This window comes from Desmodus rotundus, chromosome 5 (genome assembly GCF_022682495.2).
Source record: "Desmodus rotundus isolate HL8 chromosome 5, HLdesRot8A.1, whole genome shotgun sequence".
In the NCBI taxonomy this organism is placed as follows: domain Eukaryota; kingdom Metazoa; phylum Chordata; class Mammalia; order Chiroptera; family Phyllostomidae; genus Desmodus; species Desmodus rotundus.
In genome coordinates, this window is record NC_071391.1 from 137,424,884 (window position 1) to 137,446,207 (window position 21,324).

The 21,324-nt window shown below is 37.2% G+C and overlaps 1 long non-coding RNA gene across 1 annotated transcript in view; it reads left to right on the plus strand.

Moving 5' to 3' along the window:
- The first annotated feature begins 253 nt into the window (after positions 1-253).
- LOC128780864 (uncharacterized) overlaps positions 254-21,324 on the plus strand; it is a 72,003-nt gene continuing 50,932 nt past the window's right edge. Inside the window, exons 1-2 of the long non-coding RNA XR_008426842.1 lie at positions 254-296; positions 6,121-6,256. This is a non-coding gene — a long non-coding RNA (uncharacterized lncRNA). The remainder of the gene's footprint in view (positions 297-6,120; positions 6,257-21,324) is intronic.

Below are 21,324 nucleotides of genomic sequence, written 5' to 3' on the forward strand. Positions count from 1 at the left end.
GGGTCCCTCACTTGTAGCCCTGCTGGTTGGTGATGTTTGGTAGGCAGGGGGGACCTTCTCTTAAAAGTAATCACATTCTAGGAATGCAGTAATTACAACCTCATAAGAGAAGACAAGATTAGAAAATGTTTTCCTATGCTTTAGATTTAAAATTCCTATAACTTTGACATGACCAGAAAACAAATTACTTTTCACATTTTTTTGCATGCCTCAGACTCATGTTTGTCATCATCATCAAAGCTCAGCAGCAACATTCAAGAGCGCAATTGGCAGCCAGTGTTCACAGGTGGCACATGGTAGGTGATGCAGCCTCACAACGTAACCAGCATTAAATACAGTGAATAGTATTAGGAAAGTACAGGGGTAAGAAATCCATGTTGTTCAAATATAAGTAGGTTTCAAAGAACCATGACAGTGTGAACAACAGTGTTGCTACCATTTTCCCTGCTTGTGAGACATATGAGATCAGCCAGGAACAATTCATTTGTCAATAAAGAATATGAAGAAATGGTTCCTGGATCTGAACAGGAAGAGATGCTGCCTGGACTCTATGAAGAAACTTCATCTGCACTGATTGGGCAATAAACAAAATACCTTGTCTTCTTTTTTAATCAATTGTTTTAAATCTTCATCCTAAATCACTATTATGCATATTGGGTGATAAATTTTATAATGCAGTTTTTAAATCAAATTGTGTATATTGACAGGGACCTGGCAAAACAAATTGACTGTGGCCCCACACACCCCAGGGGTAGCCCTGGGTACTTGATGTCTATGAAACATTGCCTTTTGTACTTTTGTGGTTGACTATTAAATTGTTTGCTATGGACATACTCAGTGAATAACTGTACTTTTTTCCCCCAATACTATTTTACCTCTTCAGTGAAGTACAAACCCCACTCATCTTTCTCTCTCTCTTTAAAATGCAAAATGAAATGGTTTAAGTGGGATCTTTCCATCATTTATTCCTCGTAACTAGTTCAGGAGTTGTTTTCAGGATTTGCCATGGTTGTTTCTACTACAAAGTCATGGTGTCCTGGATCAGCTAGCCCCTCAATACCGCTGTAATCTGTTTGGGTGCTGAGTAATCTTCCCCTTCTTGTCTTCTGTGACTGTCCCAGACTTCAAGCTATCTTCCCCATCGTTTGGCTAAAAGTAATTCCCCTTGCCCTTACCCACAATAAATTAGTTTTCCCCTACTTCACATACACACGAGCATACACACACACACACCTTAACTTTCTGATAAATCTCCAACTTTTACCACCATCAAAGGACCTTCTCTCACCCTTTCCTTACATTTCACTGTGAGTAGTGTTCTTCATTCTACTTGTGATCAACACACTACAGTGCGTTTTGATTCAAGTCTCTTGGAACCAGCTTAACTAAATTACTGGTTCCTTCATTATTTAATGAGTTAAATAAAATCTTTGACAAGTGTCCATTCTATATTAATGTGAGACTGATGTTTTTAACTTGTTTAAAATTATACTTTGATACTGTGATGCTACTAATAAATTATTTCCAAATTGTTTGTCTCATCATGTTATTTCTCTGCTTATTTCTCTTAATGGCTCCCAGTAACCTTAAGGGTGGATGTTCACACTCCTTAGCTTAATGTCTTTTATGTCTTTCGCAGCCTGGATCCTGCCTACTTTTCTACCCAAATCTCTTGTCATCCCCCAACCCCCAAATACTTTGTTTTAAACATATGACACTAATAAATAAGCAATACTTTTTTCTCTTTGTGCATGCTGCTTTCTTATCTAGAGTTCTTCCTCCCCATCACATCCCCATTACCCTTTCTCCCTTCCTTTCCTTTCTATCTTATTTATTTTTCAAGAATCAGCCTAGCTATCACCTCCTCCAGAAGCCTCCCCTGGGAGCCATTGCTGGGCTAGGTGTTCCTCTCCTGTGCTCTCCTTGTGTTTACTGCTATTGCAATGTCCACTGAAGTCTCTATAGTTCATTTATTTGCCTGTTTCTGAGACTGAAGCTAGATTGTAAAGCTCTTGAGCAAGAAACTGAATTGAATATCTCTTAAGTGCTTAATAGACTGTACAACCTAGTAAGAAAACCTGTTTTTGCCTCATCTGCCTTAGCAAAGAATAAATTTTTATAGTACAATTATGTTGAGTTTACTGTCAACACTGTGCCAAATGTAAGCAAAGTGAGATGTAGCCTCTTTCCAATGGCCATAGCTCCTAAATTTAACTATTACTATATAGATTCTTTTCCTTGATTCCTTCTTAATCATGTAGTCAATGAAAGAAAATAATACATTTTATCATACTTTTGTCTAATAAAGGTTGTTCTGTGCTTCTCCATCATATAGTCCTTAAAGTACTCAGAATTTTATTTATACTTCTAATTTTGCCCACAGCAAAATAAGCAGCATTTATGAACATGAAATTGTTTCTATTTTTCCCCAAGAAATCTAGAGGAAATTATCTCTTACTGGTTTTAAGGCTAAGGCTCCCACTGGTACAGTAAGTGTCCACGGCCTGCTGATAACAGTGTGCGCCACAGCCTCACCCAGTGTATCGAGCGGGCCCTTGACTAACCTCCCCTCTTGACTGCTTCAAACTGTACCTCATCTGCCCGAGAGACATTTCATTGTGTGATTTCCTGTTGACAACCGTCTTGTACTTTTCTCAGTGCTGGTCTGTCTGAAGCAAGTTGGTTGCCCTTGGCAGAAAGCAGTATTCATGAGAAACATTTCCTAATGAAAAGAACCCTAGACTTCAGTGCTGAGTGTCAGCAACATAAGAAAAAGCACAACTGCGTGAGGATTAGAACTTTATACATGTGATTCATTCACTTCAGGCTCCAACCAAAGCAGACAGCATCAGGGCAAATCCTCTTATGCTTTCACCCGCTCTGAACCACCCCTCAGATGTCAAGGTTCATGGTAAGATGTGTTCAAGCTATGCCCTGAAGTACTCTGAGCCTCTAGATCTTGGAAAGAGTATTTTACTCTTTCATTCCAGGTTAGAAAAGCATCATCAAGTAAGCTGAAATAGGGTTACTTAATGGTCTCATCTGAGATTCCTTATTTCTACAGGTAAGTACCATGTCCTATTAGTGGGCACTCAGAAGATTATTTAAAAAAAAAAGTCTCAGGTATTATGACTGTTTCTGCCTATTTGCAGTAGGACTGGTTGGATCAATGGTTTTCAAAGTGTCCTAATGGGTTCCTTAGAAATCCCTCAGGATCAAGAGGGATGAGTGAATGAGGCTTGTCACTCCAGTTTCAATATGAGCAGCTCTATTTTTGTCTATTTCAATTGGGCTCTAACATATTTAATTTAAGAAAGGATTTCACTGCTTAGAAGTTAGTTTTACAAAAGGAAACAGACTAGAGTACTTTTTTTTTACTCAGTAGTTAGCTTACATTGCATGCAAATAAAGTAGACTTAGGACACTGATATTGCCACTAGTTCAAAGCCATGAAGCCTTTATTTTCTTAATATTTGTACTACAGATATTTATTGAACTTCTATATGCTAGGCCCTGTGCTAAGAACAAAGATATAATATAGGCATGGCACCTGCCCTCATGGACTATAGTCTAGGGGAAAGACAGTTAAATGGGTAATTATCATGCATTGTAATAACTAGGTGTGTGTGGTAGGGGAAGGGAGTTAAGAAAGACTTTTATGTGTTAGGGAAGTAGGAATGTTCAGGAAATGGCACTTATATATGCAAAAGCCTATGGTTGAGAGAGAATATGGATCTCTTAAGGAGCTGAAAAAAAAAAAAGAAGTATTAAGTGTGGATTGTAGAGTGCAAGTTAGAGGAGTCTTGTATGCTGTCTTAAAGAGTATGGACTTAAGAGCCATGGGAAGTAGTAGGGCAAAACGGTCAGATATCTGTTTTTAAAAGCTCACTCTGGCTGTAAGATGAAGAATGAAGAGGAGCATAAAGGGAGAACCAGAGGAAAAGGCTATTAGAATGTTCCAAGTGAGAGTTCCCTTGGGGTTAAGCGAGCAGAGTGCTGGTAGAAAGATGTGGCCAGATTCCAGAGATAATAGAGGGTTAGATTCAGTTATGTGATGATTGATGGGATGGGTGTTGGGTAGGGAAGAGAGAGTGTCGGTTGCTATTGAGTTTTCTGGCTCAGTTTACGGAGTGGATAGTGGAGTCATTCATGGAGACGGGGAACTCGGGGGAGAGGGTCAGCTTTAAAGAACAGGTGATGAGATTCATTTTGGACATGTTGAGTGAAAGATCCCCGTGAGCCATCTGTGTGCGGATGTTAAGTAAGCAGTGGATGTTTGGGTCCCTAGGTTAGGACATAGTACGGGCTAGAGATATAGTTGTGGGACTTGTCAGGTTAGAGATGGTGATCAATGTCTTAAGAGCAGTGTGAATGACAGCTCCTGCAGAGACTGAGTGGGCAATGAAAAGAACTGGAGGACAGAGAGAAGAAAATAGAGAATGTGGTGTTTGTTATAGAAGCTAAGAGAAAAGCGTGGTTGGAGGAGGAGTGAGTGAGAGATAGTGTTAAATGTTGCAGAGGTCACAGTTTAAAAAGTATCTACAAAATGCCAGTCTACATTCTGTCAGTAGCAATATCTGAAAGCTGTCTGTGATTATCTTCGGTCTAGTTGAAAAGTTTTCTGTAGTAGCCCAGGAACAAACCTCATATGTAACAAAATTAACGAGGAAACTGGGCACTTTTAATTCTTAGAGAACTGCTACATCATGGTGAATTTTTGTAAATATCTGAAGAGGTTTAAAAAACAAACAGCTAATGATTGAAAAATCCCTCCCCATAGACGTGTGGGCAAGCAGCTAAAGCTCCCCCTCTAATGTGAGTTCCATATGGACTACTCTTTAATGTAGTATAATGTTAGTGTAATGTAAAATATAAGAAATATGACTTGGAGATAAACAACTAAAATAAGTGGCACACCCCCATCCCCCCAAAACTTTGCAAAGTCATGTTAACCCACAATTACATTTCCCTCAGACTTACTTTCACTCCCTACCCAGCTTCCCTTAACTTCTGTCCTTTTTCCCCTTTCCACCTGTAATTTGGGGTTAACTTTAAGGGAGCTATGATTGCTGGTAAATATATTGAGTTTGGGACTTTTCACAGGATGGGATAGTGTTTTTCATGCGTTAAGTGGTTCTTTGCAGATATTTACCCCTCTATAAATCACATGGCTGGAAGGAAACTTATCTAGCCTTCTTCCTTTTATAGTCAAAGAAATTAGGGTAAAGAAATGAAGTAACTTGAGCAATGACTCAGGCATTGAGTAGGTAGCAAAAGTAGGTCCACATACAGCCTGCTCTCTATGTATAAAAATAATGCTTCTTGGAGATGACAGAGAATTAAAACATGTTTTGTCCTATTTTATACTACAAGACTAAATCAGTTCATGTTAAGTTGCTAAACCATTCAGATATAAAATAAAGAAAAAGGTTTACTGTTGTATGTTTGATAGACATTGTGAGAACCAGTCCACAAATATGAATTCTCTTGTATTTTCTGTTTCAGTGCACTTTATGCAAAAATTTGTTTCCAAAGAGATTGAGAGATACACACTGATTTATTCTGTGGTAGTCTGTGTAGCCTGAATTTTGGTCCAGGGTACTTTCTACTACAGCACTCAAGCTCATCCACCGTCCCTATCCCAATAGTACTAACATAGTGACCTTCCAGGGAGATGTCAGAGATTCATGCAGCTGCTTAAGGTAGGACTTGCAGTGGCACAGAAAGAGACTGAGCCAGGAGGTGCTGTTAAATCCAGCTGGCCCTGAGCCAGGTTAATATAAGAGACGAATGGCTTTCTGTGGATAGATCCAATTCTGAGCTGCCAAAGAACTTGATGGTGTTTCAGAGGAGGTGTCTCTCTAAATATTGGAAACCCCAAACCCATGGAAAGTGATGGAGCATAAGGAAAAACTTCAGACTGTGGAATCAATGGACTTGGCTTAGATATCCCAGCTGTGCTTCTTAGTAACAAGGACATTCTTCAAATTCATTTTATTTAAAATAAAATTCTCTAAGCCCACAGTTTTCTCATCTGTAAAATGTGGCTGGGAAGATGTAGTGAAATAATGTATTGAAACTAAATTTTAGTATCTCTTTTCTTCCCCTTAAATTCCTTAGGTGCTTTCCATCTCAGGCCCTCTCTCTTTGCATCCCCACCAAGTGGCTCTGCTAAAGAAAGACTTAAGCTTTTGCTAAATTACTCCTGAAGAAAAGAATTTTGAAATTTGGACCTACAGTTTCAGAAGTACACGCGGTGAGTCAACACTACTGTGTTTTTTCTTTGCAGTTTTACTTAGACATAATTGAAATATAATGCTGCATAAGTTTAAAGTATACAACATAATGATTTGATTTTTGTATATATTGCAAAATGATGACCAGAATAAGATTAGTTAATATCCATCATCTCACATAGTTACAATTTTTTTTCCTTGTAATGAGAACTTTTAAAGTCCATTCTCTTAGCAACTTTCAAATATACAATATAGAAGTATTGCTAACTATAGTTGTCATGTCATATTTACATACCCGGAACTTATTTATCTTATAACTAGTAGTGTGTACCTTTCGACTACTTTCCCCAATTACCACATCCCCCAGCCCTGCCTCTGGCAACTATAAATCTGATCTCTGTTTCCCTGAGTTTGGTTTTTTAAACTTCCACACAGAAGTGAAATCATATAGTATTTGTCTTTTTCTGACTATTAAACTTAGCATAATACCCTCAAGGTTCATAAATGTTAGTGCAAATGGCAAGATTTCCTTCCTTACTATGGCTGAATAGTATTCTATTCTACATATATAATATATAGAATATATGTCACAATTTCTTTTTTTACTTTTATGTTTTAATTACAGATTCTATTCAATATTATTTTGTATTAGTTTCAGGCATACAACATGATGGTTAGACAATCAAATACTTTACAAAGCGGTCCCCTCAATGTTTTAGTACCAACCTGGCACTGTACATAAGTATTACAATATTATTGACTGTATTCCCCATGCTGTACTTTACATCCCCATGATTATTCTGTAACTTCCAATTTGTACTTCGTAATCCCTTCACCTTTTCACCCAGCCCCCTACCCACCCCCGACAACCATATGTCTGTTCTCTATATCTATAAGTTTGTTTCTATTTTGTTTGTTTGTTTATTTTATTCTTTAGATTTTGCATATATGTGAAATTATTCTCTGTCTGATTTATTTCACTGAACATAATATACTCTAGGTCCATCCAGACATGCTGTCACAGATGGTAAGATTTCATTCTTAATCCATTTTGAGTTTATTCTTGCATGTGGTGAAAGAAGGTGGCGTAGTTTAATTTTTGACATGAATAACCATTTATTGAATAAAATCTCTTTACCCCATTGTATGTCATATATTAATTGACCATATAGGCATGGGTTTATTTCTGGGCTTTCTATCTGTTCCGTTGGTCTATGTATAACATACAGCACAATTTCTTTTTTTTTTAATTTTTATTGTTATTCAATTACAGTTGTCTGCATTTTCTCCCCATCCCTCCACCCCACCCCATCCAAACCCACCTCCCTCCCCCACCTCCACAATTTCTTTATCCATTTATCTGCTGATGGATACTCAGGTTGTTTCTGTGTCTTGGCTATGGTAAATAATACTGCAATAAACATGTGGGTGCAGATATCTCTTTGGGACAGTGATTTTGTTTCTTTTGGCTATATACCCAGAGTAGGATTGCTGAATCATGTGACAGTTCTATTTTTAATTTTTTGAGGAATTTTCATACTGTTTTTCATAATGGCTGCTGTATCAATTTATACTCCACTGATAGGGCACAAGGGTTCCCTTTTTTCACATCCTTGCTAGCACTTGTTATTTCTTGTCTTTTTGATGATAACCATCCTTACAGGTGTGAGGTGATACTGTTGTGATTCTGATTTGCATTTCTCTAGTTATTAGTGGTGGCCAACACTATGGTGATAAGGGAAAAAATGATCTGTGACAAAGAAAAACAACTTGCAGTTTATAATACCCAACTAATTCCAAAGGGAGTTCATTGCTGGACAGAGTGATGGGATGAAGATGCAAAGTTAGAAGAGTTTACTGAACTGTTTTGCATTAGAAAAAATTGTGTTTTGGAGGAGGTGGAGGAGGAGGCAGGGCTGACGGACAGTGCAGTGAGATCCAGAAGCAGGGAAGACTTTGAGCCTCTGTGTGGACATGATGAAAGGGTGAAGAGGTAGCTGAGGGGGGCCTTCTGGGGGTCCCTGGAGTGTTTAACAGGAGTTTCTATTAAAGTGTGCCGTGTGGTGCTTGATGCAACCCTTTCATGCACTGACCCATGAAAGCTGCAGTAAAACCTGTGTTTCTCCTTAATGTCTTAGGGGAGCTGAATTTTTTCTTGTTCAGAAGTGTAGGCCTGCTGAGCCCTACTTCATGGTGTCTGTGAACTCAGCATGGAGCTGGGAGGCTCAGGCATATGTGGGTCACATTACTAATATATATCAGCATCCTCAGCTGAAGATACACACTGTATTTAAAAAGGAGAGTAAAGAAATAAACACCTGGAAACCATCATCATTGGGCCCAGAACAATACAGCTTAGCTTTGAAGGATGAAGGTGGAGATTCATCTGGGAAGGGCACACAAAATTCAGATTTTGGCAGAACTTTCCTATGTACCTCAGAAAACTGTCATAGAGCTTCCACTCCAAATATTTCTACCCTGAACAATGTCACTTGTCCAGACCATTTATTCAGTGCTGCAAACTTTGTGTGACAAGTTAGAGTATAACAGTATTCAGCAAATCCAAAGGTAGAGACTTGCAGTTTACTGAGAACTTGTTCCATGCCCAGAAAATCAACAGCAGCAGCCTTCTGAGCTCATCTGTGAGGTAATGGGGTATTGGGATAGATTTTCAGAGCTTCCAGCAGAGCTTGTGGCCACATTAAGCTCCATAGCTCTACTTCCCCACAATTTTCTTTTTTTCACAGTGGGAGAAGACCTATTAGGAAGCAAAAAGTAGCTTTTAAGAAAAAGGTCACAGAGAAACACATACCTTGAAAAACTAGTAAGAGTGGAAATTGGATATAGAGAAAGATGACAGAGTCCAGGAGAGACTCCGGGAAGCTTTTAACATTTGAGAGCAGTGTACAGTGTAATGCTTGGAAATAATGGTTGCTCAAATGAATAAAACTGCAGGAATTTGTTGTGGGAGCTTAATTGCTTCAAGCCGTTGGTGCTATTTTCAGAAGAACTACCATTTTAATTGGAAAATTGATTTCCACAGGATGACTAACAGGTACAAATGAGTGGATGGTGCTCTGCTGCACAGATAACGTGAAGATGTCCCTGATGGGATGCAGTGAGCCATCACATAAGCCAGCTCTAAGAACTGAGCATCGTGATGTAGAGGAAAGCATAAGATTTAGAATCAATGGCCAAGACTGAAACCCAAGCTCTAATACTTGTCAAGTAGTAGGTCACTCGGTCACTCAGTTCTTCTGAGCCTCAATATTTTTTTCTATAAAATAGTATATGATATGTGACATGATTGTTATAAGACTCAGTGGATAGAAAATGTGGATGGAGGCACTCAAATTTTTTTCTTAACTACAAAAGCAATACACATTCAAAGCAAGAAACTTGGAGAACAATAAAAGACAGAGGAAAACACCAAAGAAGTGCTCATAATTTTACCAACCAAGGACAACAGATAGTATTTTAATGTCTTCAATGTTTTTATATATACGCACTCACACACACACACACAAAGCATACACTTTCTTTAAACAAAAATAGCATTTTAACTGTGCGTACATTTTGTAGCTTGCCTTTCCACTTAGTAATATATTGCAAAATATTTCCCATGTCAAATAATCTCCTACTACATGTTCAGGAAAGCATTTTTAGAACTGTAAAGGACCATTCAAATATTAGTAGTTATTATTAAAACATGAATGAGTGAATATATTCATCTCACCTCAATATACACAAAACCCCAAGCACCCAAAAAGTCATTCTGCATCATTCTCTTGGCAATTGTCTAAATAAAACTTATGACAAGTAGAATTATTTTTGTCTATCTTTTATTTCTCTTTTGGTATTGTCTTCCTAATAATTAGAAAGACAAAGTTACCAAATGAGAGTATGTGCCAGCATATATTTTTTACTTTAAATATTGATATCTTTGATTTATTCTCTTCAAATTTGCTTTGGCAATGATGCATGGATTCTGTTGAGACATGCTGCATGTGTACCATGGTGTTTTCCATTAAATTTTAAAAATAATTATCCAGAAATCTGGACATGCCATCTCTTAGTTTTCTGTGTCCAAGCATGATGCTAAGTGAAATAAACCAGGCAGTAAAAGACAAATACCATATAATCTCACCTATAAGTGGAACCTAATCAACAAAACAAAGAGAAAACAAAATATAACCAGGGACATGAAATTAAGAACAAACTGACAGTAACCAGAGGGGAGATGGGAAGGGACAATGGGGGGGAAAGGGGGGAAGGGTTTTCAGGAACATGTGTAAAGGACACATGGACAAAACCAAAGGGGGGTAGGATCAAGGGTGGGAAGTGGGGATGGCTGAGGTGGGGGGTGGGGGGGAGTCATAGTGGGGAAATGGAGACAACTGTACTTGAACAACAATAAAATAATGTGAAAAAAATCAACAAACAGCAAGTGTTGGAGAGGCTGTGGAGAAAAAGGAACCCAAGTGCACTGTTGGTGGGAATGCAGACTGGTGCAGCCCCTGTGAAAACAATATGGAATTTCCTCAGAAAACTAAAAATGGAACTGCCTTTTGACCTGGCAATTCCACTGCTGGGATTATACCCTAAGAACCCTAAAACACCAATTCAAAAGAACCTATGCACACACAAAAATGATGATTTACATGTTAATTTGTCATAAGGATATTTTGCCAGTTTCCCTTACCTCATGTGACCTGGATTGAGATTTAGGAGATGTGGATCCTTGTTCTGGCTCTTCCTATTCATGCATCATGGACAAGCCCACCCTTTTCTCAACCTTGGTTTTCCCATTTGTAAAATGGCATGAGTAGAACACGTAATCTCTAAATACCTAAGATTTTCAGGCCAAATCTGGAGAGCTGGATGAGCATTCTGATAGCACACCAGAGATAATATAGACATATAGCCTTGGAACAGCTCTAGCCCATTACTGAAATATTAAAATCTTCTGTATCACTTATTATGAACATCCCTACTTGAGCTTCCAAGTGCCCTCTTTCTCTGGTCCCTCCCCCATTAACTTCCATGGCCCTTTCTCTTGGACCCCAGACTTCTCCAAATTTCAGCAGCTAAGCAGCCTCCTGCTGGCATCCACTCTCATTGGTTGGTGCCTGATTCTATCCAGTTTTAAAATATTTGGAGTATCACTCCTGCATGTAAGGAGCTCCTTTGCATCCCCATGCATGCCAGCTGATGGCAGGGGCCGAATCATTATGGCTGTGACTAAATCTTCTGGAGGCTATGTTTAAAACTGGCTGTTTTACAAATAGAAAGTGAAAACCTTAACTGAACTTTGTGAATTGTAGCAATCTAGGTATAATTTTAAATTGATACATTATTTTTCTAAGTGTGTCCAGTTGTTTTTAATGTTTTAAAAAGTAAAGTGAACTTTTTAAAAGTTTAGCTCTAGACATCAATATTATAGGATGTATGAATGTGCTTTTTTTCTTAAACATCTTTATTGAGGTATGTCACGTACCATAACACTCACTTATTTAAAATGTATAATTCACTGGTTTTTAGTATATTCACAGAGTTGCATGACAGTCATTACAAGAATATTTTTATCACCACCAAAAGCCCAGATCCCTTAGCTTTCACTCCCTGGACCCTCTCCCTTCAGCCACTGGAAACCTCTGATATACTTTTACTGTCTATGAACTTGCCTATTCTGGAAACTTCTTATAAATGGAATCATACAGTTTATGGTTTTGTATGAGTGGCTTCTTTCACTTAACATATTGTTTTCAAGGGTATGTGTGGATTCTTGATGTTTCCTTCAAGAATCCACACATACCAGAAGCAATTTCCAAACCAGAAGCAATTCTGGGCAAAAGTTTGAAGACACAATAACATTTGGATTTGGTATCCTCTGACCTCCTCTTCTAGACACAGCTCTCCCTGACCCCCAGGCAGTTTCCCACCTGTGGTCTAATCTCTTCCCCTACAAACCAGTTTTTGTCAAATACTTCTGTCTATGGAGATCTGTTTTATCTAAACTCTCATAAACGTGATAAAAGGAAGGAATCATGAGTAGTGGGGACTTAATATGTTACTCTTACTTTTAGCTGATAATTTCTTAATAACAAAAATAACTTTCATTTTGGAGCCCCAACTCAAGACTGGGATCTTCACTAAGCATATTTTTATGCCTAATTTTAGGTAATTATTGCTAACCAGGTAGGTGTATATTAGTATTTTAATTTCACAGAGGAGAAAGTAGAGGTTCAGAAAAGTTAAGTAATTTCCTCAAGGCAACCTATTTATCCAATGGCAGAATCAAGATGTCCATCCAGATGTGTTTGATTTCAGATCAATGCTCTTAATTACTCAAATTCATAGAGTTTAAGACATATTTTTCATATTTTAGTATGTCTGAAGTTGGGATACCTCTTACAATTGATGGTGCCTTATTATAATTGGTGTTGGTTTTTCTTTTTATTAAATTTATTGGGGGTGACATTGGTTAACAAAATTATACAGGTTTCAGGTGAACAATTCCACAACACATCTGTACACTGTACTGTATGTTCACCACACTGTATGTTCACCACCCCAAGTCAAGTCTCCTTCCATCAACACTTATCCCTCCTATTCCTTCCTCCACCTCTCCCCACCCTGGTGTTTCTTTCTTAGTGGCACATAAAATAGTATATCTTACAACTGATTATATCTCTTTTGATAAAAGTTGGCACTAAACAACATTGCCTCCCTAAAGGAATTAACCTTTAATAATGAAATTTAAGACATTAGTGCCAGAGTTAGGAAGAGAGGAGGAGATAGGTTTTGAGGGAAAATTCCCCCATCAACATAGCATGGATATCACATAATACAGATGCTCACCTGCTTCTTTGAATAAAAGTGACTTGGTAAGTACTATCTGCAGAGTACGTTAGTCTCCAACACTGTTACTTTGATGTCTGTTTCCATTTCAGTATAGGGCAGTGATGGTCTTGGAACATCAGTTAAAGGTGTCAGAGTAATTCAAATTGTGTGACTAACTCTTAAGCCACATTTTAAACAGCTCTGTTTACACTTCCAATTCTTTTTTTATTTTTTATTAATTTTTATTGTTATTCAATTACAGTTGTATGCCTTTTCTCCCCATCCCTCCACCCCACCCCAGCTGAACCCACCTCCCTCCCCCACCTCCACCCTCCTCCTTGATTTGGTCCACATGTGCTTTATAGTAGTTCCTGTAATCCTCTCTCCTCACTGTGCCCTCCCCACTCCCCCCCTGGCTATTGTTAGAACACTTCCAATTCTTTTGTCCTTATCACATTTATAAAAGGATAAATAATTTTGGCCACAAATCTTGTTATGAACATGCCTTTTTTTTCCTTTTGTGTGTTGTTTTTGGTTTATACATTTTTTTCTACTATGACTTAGCTAGACAACTGGAATCATAGCAGATAAAAGCTAAATGTCAACATGTAAGCAGGTCAACATTTTCACTAGCCTTGGGAGAGACTAGATAATATTTTAGCAGTAAAATGTCTGGTCATGATCATTCTCTGGGTTATTTACATGATACCAAATAAGTTTGTCAAATTATAGAAAATTTTTTCTTTGTTTTTAAAATTGAGATATAATTGATGTATAACATTGTATTAGTTTAAGATATACAACATGTTGATTTGGTACATTTATATATTGCAATATGATTATTACCACTACCACTCTCACATCACATTATTATCATTTCTTTTTTGTAGTGATACAATTGACTTTTATCTCTTAGCAACTGTGAAGTTTAAAATACAGGATTGTAGACTATAATCCCCATACTGTGCATAAGACCTCAGAACTTATTTATTGATTAGTGTCAAATTTGTACCCTTAAATAACATCTCCCTAATTTCCCCACTCCCAGCCCCTGATAACCAACATTCTACTGTTTCTATGAGGTGGTTTCTTTTAGATTCCACCTGTAAGTGAGATTGTATAGTATGTCTTTCTTTGACTTATCTCACTTAACATAATGTTGTCAAGGCTCATGTTGCAAAGCAGGATGTCCTTCTTTCTTTGGGTTAAACAGTATTCCATTATGTGTGTGTATGTGTGTGTATGTATCTCACATCTCCTTTATCCATTCATTCATTGGCAGACACATAGGTTGCTTCCATACCTTGACTATTGTGAATACTTTTGCAATAAACATGGGAGTGCAGACATCTTTTCAATATACTGTTTTCATTTCTCATGAATATATATCCAGAAGTGGGATTGCTAGATTATATAGTAGTTCTACTTTCTAATTTTTTGAGGACCCTCTATACTGTTTCTCACAGTGGCTGCACCAACTTACATGCCCATCAACAGTCCACAAGGGTTCCCTTTTCTCCACACTCTAGTCATCTCTTGTCTTCTTCATGATAGTCATTCTTACAGGTGTGTGGTGATATCTCATAGTGGTTTTGATTTACATTTCCCTGATTATTAATAATGTCGAGCATCCTTTCATTTACCTGTTGGCCATCTAGATATCTTCTTTGGAAAAATGACCGTTCCATTCCTCTGCCCATTTTAAATCAGATTGTTCTTTGGTTGTTGTTGTTATTTGAGTTGTATGAGTTTTTTAATATTTTGTTGCTTGTGTTTTTGGTGCCAGATCGAAAAAATCATTGTCAAGATCAGTGTCAAGAAGCTTTCCCCCTAAGTTTTCTTCTATGAGTTTTATGGTATCAGGTCTTATGTTTAAGTTTTCAATTCTGTTCAGTTAATTTTTGTGAGTGGTATAAGATAGGGGTCCAATTTCATTTTTCCACATGTAGCTTTCTAGATTTCACAACACCATTTGTTGAAGAGACATCCTTTCTCCCATTAAGTATTCTTGGCTCTCTTGTCAAATATTAGTTGACTGTTTGGGGCTTATTTTTAAACTCTCATTTCTGTTCCATTGTTCTGTGTGTCTAATTTTGTGCCAGCACCAAATTGTTTTAATTACTACTGCTACTACAGTAAATAATACAGAGCTACTACCATATAGTTTAAAATAGAAAGTGTAATGCCTCTGGCTTTGTTTTTTTCTCAGGATTGCTTTGGCTATGTGGAGTCTTTTGTGGTTCCATACATATTTTTTCTATTTCTGTGAAAAATATCATTGGAGTTTTGATAGGGATTGAATTGACTCTATAGATGGCTTTGGACAGTGTGGACATTTCAAGAATATTAATTATTTGGATCCATGCAGATGAAATATCTTTCCATTTGTGTCTTCAATATTTTTCATCAAAGTCATATAGATTTCACTGTACAGATTTTTCTCTTTCCTGGTTAAACTTGTCCTAAATATTGTTTTTGATGATAATGTGAGTGGGATAGTTTTTAAAATTTCTTTTTCAGATATATATTTTTTATTTCTTCTTTGTCCCACTGGGTCTTCAGGGAATGTGTTAGTCTCCAACATGCTTATAAAATTTCCAGCTTTCCTTTTGTTGTTAGTTTCATACCATTGTGGTCAGAAAGGATACTTGGTATGATTTCAGTCTTCTCAAATTCGCTAAGACTTGTTTTGTGGCTTATCATATGATCTACCTTGAAGAATGTTTCATGTGTGCTTGAGAAAAAAATGTATAGTCTGCTCTTGTTCTACAAATATCTGTTAGGCTCATGTGGTTTAACATATGGTTCAAGTCCAATTTTTCAGAAAAAAATTTTCTGCCTGGATGTTAAAGGTGGGATATTGAAGTCCCCTACTATTATCATATTGTTGTCTAATTCTCCCTTCAGATTTGCTTAATATATTTAGGTGCTCCAATGTTGTGTATGTATATATTTATGGTTGTTATATCTCCTTGATGAATTGACCCCTCTAGCATTATATAATGATCTTTTTCCTTTTGTTATTACCATTTTGGCTTAAAACTATTTGGTCTGATATAAGTATAGCTACTTCTGCTATCTTTTGGTTTTCACTTGCATGGAATATCCTTTGCCATCTTCTATCTCTTCACTTTAAGTCTATATATGTCCTTAAATCCGAAGTGAGTCTCTTATAAGTAGCATATAGTTGGGAAAAACTTTTTTCACTTGAATATTTTGGGAAAAATACTGCCATACGGATAAGCAGAACAGGACAGTAGAACAGTCTGTGCTTTCTGTGGAAAATTTTATATATATATATATGAAATTGGGCCTGGTTTTTGAACTTTGGGCTATTCTTGGACTAAAATTTATTACAAAGGGTCAAATATCAAAAATTCTAACTTGTCATGTGTTCCTGACTTCTCACACCAAACTAAGCCAGTTTTGATGAAAAAAATTGTAAAATATGAGTGTAGATAAAAGAGTAAACAGACTTCTTTTAATAACATGAGATTTAGGAATTAAACATAGTAGGCAGAAGATCCTGTAGGAATTTCAAGTGATATTTTATGATGATTCGCTAAAGGATGTTTTAAGCCTTGGTTTACATAGCATGCTACTTTATATAGTAGTCTTTATTCTGGGGATCCCTGCAAGATAAGATATTGTACTGATATAGATAATCATCTCTGCTTCTTTTCTATCTGGCCAGGTGGGATAGGAATAAACAAAAATAATGTCTAGCTAATAGAAGAAGTAGAAAATAAATTTTAGAAGAGTAAAGGCCAACATAAAAAAGAAATGTGAAATAGTGAATATTTTGAGTAGGATAACCTTACATTATGGCTCTCCTAAAAAATAAATACGACTTGAAAAGATGTCTGAATGTTTAATGAACTTACTAAGAATTACTAATTTTATGGCCTTTGCAAGGAGACATCTTACAACATCTTACAAAATATCCAAGGGTCTTCTGATACTCATTTATCATTACTCTTTTTTATCCTGGAGAGAAGGTATATGTGTGTTTGTTTGCTTATTTGTTTGTTTGTTTATACCTGCACATAAATGTTTATACCAGCATTTATCATTATTCTTATTTTAATTCTATAATTAGTGGTGGCTTTACTCATTATGCATTTGTGAGGCATATGTCAAAGACTTAACACTTAAAAGCTACAAAAAGGCAGAGTTCTTGCTCTTGGGCTGCTTATCATTTGCTTGCAGGGCCAGATGGATAAAATGATTAGAGGACAAAAGCAATACAATGACAATGTTTCAGGAGGAAGAACTAGCAGGGGTAGAGAGGAAAAAACTATTTCTGTTGCTATACTTTAAGAAAACAGCCTCCTGGAGAGGGTTGCTTCTACTAAATGGAAAGCCCTTTTAATACGATGAGCACTGTGAAGAGATTGGCCATGTGAGTTTGAGCGAAAAGCTGGGAAGAGTTGAACTACATGTTTAATGGAGGAGAATAATTGGAAGTTCTTGGTTCAATACAAGATAAAGAATAGAAGAGAGGAGCCAGCGAGGTAAAGATAGACCAGTGAAAGGCCATTAGACCACGAAAGGCCATGGTGATGCTTGTGGTGCCATTTTGATATTGTTTGTATCCCTGTAGCTTAAATCCCTCTTTCCCTGACCTTCCCAGCATGCTATCTACAGTATGTTCAACTCTTCTTAAGAATTTGTGTGGTGGAATAGTTTATCGTTATCTTCTGTGTGTGTGACTACCAAAGAAGGAGCTAAGTTTCACATGATGGATCTCAAAGAGAGTACCTGAAGAAGCAGAAGGTGGAGGAGGCCATGAAAACCTACAGCTTAGAGGAACTCGCCAAAATCTTAGAGGATCATGGGCCATGGAATTTTACCTAGGCCAGCAGAAAGGAAACCCCAGCTGACATCAAGTTTAATTTTACACAAATAAAGAGGGATATGATCCACACAAATAAGGGGTGTGTGTGTGTATGTGTGTGTGTGTGTGTGTGTGTAGTGAGAGGGGTAGGTAGTTAGAGAAAGAAAACTTAAATCCAAATCTTGGGAGACATGGTGTTTTAGGATTGCTTGCAGGGTAACAATTGGGCGCTACAGAGTGAGACCTAGCATGAACAAGGCCGTTAGCATGAACAAGACAAACCCACAATGCATAAATTAGAATAGAGTTTTGGCTATAGCTGGAGAGTATTGTTTTAACATCTCTTCATTTTTGCCCTGAAGAAATAAATTTTCAATTCCTCTCTAAGTTGCTAATGGTTCAATGAGAAACAAGACTCAGACCCAAGGTTTGCAAATGTGTTTTTTTTAATTGTATTTTTTTCTGTTGCCATTTTTGCCCCTTATATCCCCACCCATCCCCAAAATCACCACACTGTTGTCCATGAGTCCTTTTTCCTTTTTGCTTGATCCCTCTACCCCCTAAACCCCCTCAATAGCTGTCAACCTGCTCTTTATCTATTAGTCTGTCTCTATTTGGCTTGTTAGTTCAGTTTGTTTAGTAGATTCCGCATATTAGCGAAATCATATGGTATTTGTCTTTCTCTGACTAACTTATTTCATTTAGCATAATGTTCTCCAGGTCCATCCATGCTGTTGCAAAGGGTAAAATTCTCTTTTTTTCTTTTTTTTACAGCTGAGTAGTATTCCATTGTGTAAATGTTCCATAGTTGCTTTATCCACTCATCTACTGATGGACACTTGGGCAGCTTCCATATCTTGGCGATTGTAAATAATGCTTCAATGAACATAGGGGTGCTTATGTTCTTTCAAATTAGTGTTTTGGGTTTCTTCTGACATATTCCCAGAAGTGGGATTGCTGAGTCAAAAGGCAGTTCCATTTTTAATTTTTTGAGGAGTCTCCATACTGTTTAATCTTATCTTCAAATAAAACCTAATCCCAAAGTGCAACATGTAAAACAGATAAAAAACTCAGTTGCCTTGGTTAGGAAGGTGGAGGTCCTGTCCTCTTATGCTCCCCAATTCCTATTCCTTAGCATTCCACAGAGCACAGCTTGAAAACCACCTTCCTAGAACAAGAGAAATGAGACTGTCTCATTGGTCTCCTTCCTTGATTAAAATATACTGACCTTGCCAAGAAAAGTTTCATTTAGAAATTGGTGGCAGAACATGAAAAAGGTTGATAATATCTAATGTTGGCAAGAGAAGGGGGAAATGGACATTTTTGAACACTGTTGGTGAGAGTATAATTTGGTGCAGTCTTTTTGAAGATAGTTTATCAAAACTTTAAATGTAAGGCCATGTGATCCCACAGTTTCAATTTGAGAAATCTATTGTATAGAAATATTTCATTATAAAATTATATATATGGGCATGCTTATTACTTATGACTGTAAAATCAGAAACAAATGGGAATGATTAAGTCAATTATGCTACCTCCATATAATGGAATATTATAGTCAGTAAAATTAAAGTGGTGGATTTATTTATGTTCACATAGAAAAATGTTCCTAATACAGTACAAAGTGAAAATGCAAATTATAAAATGCCATAGTTAATTTGATAAATTTTTCAATCAAACAAATAAAACTTACATTCTATGAAAACTGTATAAGTACTTGTAATTGTAAAATGAGGACCTCTAGAAAAAAATGGTTAGTCTCAGGGGTTAGGGTTTACTTCTAGAGAAGGGAAGTGAAGGTATAGGCAAGGTGGGCATATACTTTTTATTATATAGATGTTTGTATTATTTCAGTTTTTTAAATAAAAGACATGAATTAATTTTATAATTTAAAAAGCAATGAAGACAAAGGTAAAATACTTTGCCTGTTTTCAAGAACTGCTAAGTTTCCTCTTTTCTATCAACAAAATTCAAATAATATTCCCTGTTTCCCTTTTTGCCCGACTTCCAGGAAATCCAGCGTGAACCTAGCAATGACATTGACATTTAGACCTAAAACATTTACCTATTCCTTTTCCTTTGGTCCAGCTTTTCTATTGCTAGTTAACTAACATCTCCCCAAAGCTTTCTGGGCTCATTTTCAAAAGAGATAGGAATAGGTTATAAAGAAAGAAACAAACTATGAACACCTCACTGTAAGGAGCCCACATTTCTCTCTGAGCACCAAACTCCCTGATTACTCGTGCATAGAATATTCGCACATAGATTATTCTGGGGACAAGAATCGGTAGTTTTGCAGCTCTATAAAACACTTGGCTCTACTTCGGGGTTTCACTTTGTCTCTATTCCAAATTTAAGAGCTTCAGGGATAGGCAGGGGCCTGTATGACAAGTCTTGTCTTTATCCTGTAGATGGCGGGAAACCACGGAGGGTTTTTATGCAAAGGAGTCATAACTGGATCTTAACCAAGATAGTAAAAAAAAAAATAAATAAATAACTGGCAAAGGAGAAAGTAGATTGGTGCAAGGAAAGGCAGAGATGCTCATTAAAATACCTGTAGAACAGTTGAATAATTGATGGTTAAATGCTTAAGGTAGTTCTAAAGTCTGTGTTTATTGGAAGGGAGTGTGCATCATTTGTCAGTAATACCAGAGTTGGATCACTTGGTCTGAACATGGGTTAGTTAAGCTCTTAGCATAGGTGTAGTGAGATTCAAAAAAGAAAACAATATTGAGTTTCAGACTGCAGTCTTAAACCCAGCACACCATTTCATAAGGAGAGTGTATAAACAGCTCCAAGCAAAGATATCCTTGTGGTCAAAAAAGAATGGAAGGCAACAGTTTACTCAGGTACTGTGGTAGCCAGCATCTTTATTTGTATAAAGAGGGGCGGGCTCCTTCTCTTTGCTAACAGAGGTGAAGAAACATCTGCCTCACCTCTGAGAAGGGAATGCTGAGAAAGGACCCCTTCTTGCTGTGAAACCTAGTTCAACCTTGATTCTGTCACTTACTAACTGTGCAACCTTATGCGACCCCTCAGAGCCAGTTTTTTCATTTGTAAAAATATCCACTTCTGTGGGTGAGGGTGAAATAAGGAAAGACAAATTAATCCTAAAGACCAAGCATGACTTTTGTTTTTTTATCTTGTTTTAAGTATTCCACTGTACCTACAAAAAGATTTAGGATGCACTTATTATATTGATGCAAATAGCCTGGGTGTGTTTTAAGCCTCTGTACATTGAATAGTTTACAGAATTAATAGCTGGTCTGTGTTCTCCCTTTAGATCTGTGGGTGGGTGTCACACGAAGAGGTGATAACTACTTGCCCTGCGGCCCTAACCTCAAGGTGGGGGGGCAGGCTCCTCCTCTCCCAGGAACCCAGCCTAGGCTCCAACTCCAGGAGGAGTGT